This window comes from Cyprinodon variegatus, unplaced genomic scaffold (assembly GCF_000732505.1).
Source record: "Cyprinodon variegatus isolate N-32 unplaced genomic scaffold, C_variegatus-1.0 Scaffold101, whole genome shotgun sequence".
NCBI classification, from domain to species: domain Eukaryota; kingdom Metazoa; phylum Chordata; class Actinopteri; order Cyprinodontiformes; family Cyprinodontidae; genus Cyprinodon; species Cyprinodon variegatus.
Window position 1 is genome coordinate 1,259,938 of NW_015150554.1, and position 1,383 is coordinate 1,261,320.

Genomic DNA, 1,383 nt, shown 5'->3' on the forward strand with positions numbered 1-1,383 from the left:
GTCGATGCAATCAGCTGGTTTTCCTTAGATAGAAAACTTTGAATCAATCTGACTGGATGATCTGGTTGATCTGGCCTGTTTGCTCTCTTAATTAGTCATTCCTTTCACCTGCCGTTTCCCTCCCTCCCTCAATTATTATTTTTTCCTCTCACCTGTTTCCTCTGGTTTAAATTCAGTTCAGCCTGAGCTTTCAGGGCCAGATCATTTCTTGTCTTTCTGTTAGTTATATTCATTGGTTCATGTCCTGGATCCTAGCAGCCAGTGCAAAAAGGGTTTTTGTGTTTGTCTCGTCTCCTGATCGTCCACTGTTCCTCCCCCGCGGAGTCCTCTGGGTTTTTGGCTCAATATGTGGGGGGGGTTCAGTTTTTATCCAGTAAGCCTGGCTCCAGGGAGGAGACCAGTTGAAAGTCCTGCTTAAAGTTCCGGTTCCTACGTTCTGTCTCTGCTACCGTCTTCCACTGAACCTGCTCATCTGCACCTGATCCTGTCTGCTCCTGTGCGTGACCACCTGGTCATGCTTCTGGTCCCAGTCAGACTCTGAACCCTCCTGGGAGCCTGTGGATGCCTGGAAGTCTGGATCCTGCCACCTGTTTCTGTTCCTGTCTGTCCTGGATCCCTGACCAGGATCAGCTTCCAGCATGTCCTCTGGGACCGCAGCACTGGGGACATTCTTGGTCTGGACTGTTAAACCAGGAAAGTGACCAACACAGTTAATCTTCTGTCAGAAGATCGTGGTCACTTACCTGTGTTTCTCCCTCTACAGAGTGCCAGTGATTGGGCGGTGCCCCGCCCCCCCGCCTGCAGTGTCCGCGAGCCACAGCTCTGCTTTTGTTTTATTTAATAAACGTTTGAACTTTCCTACTGACTGTCTCTCCTTGAATACTGGGTCCATCTGTCCTCGGTTCATGACAGATCTGGTGAACTGGAAAGTGACATTAGATGACATGATGTGAATTGGAGCTATAGAAATAAACTGAATAGAATTTAATTAAACAGTAACATGTCATCAATAATCCTTGAGAAAGAATCTGGTTTGTTTTAGAAGAATCTATGTCTGGTCTACAAACACTCCTCACCAGAGAATGGTGCGGCCTTGCAGGTGAAACAGACTGAGTGAAAACTTTTATAGTGAGTAAATAGGATCAATTAATATATGAAATAAGAGAAATCAAAATTTTCCGACCACAAATATTTACACCGCAGAGCTTTGGTTGCTGCTCTGGATGAGATTAAAGTGATCAACCGGATCTCTGGACTGTATAGTGTCAGTCGGGAGCTGAAGCTGCATTATTTTACTTGTTTTGATCCTTCACTGTTTGGGTTTCAGTTCTGATCATTTTGTAAAAGTTTTAAAAAATCAAAAACAATCCACTGGACTTGGTT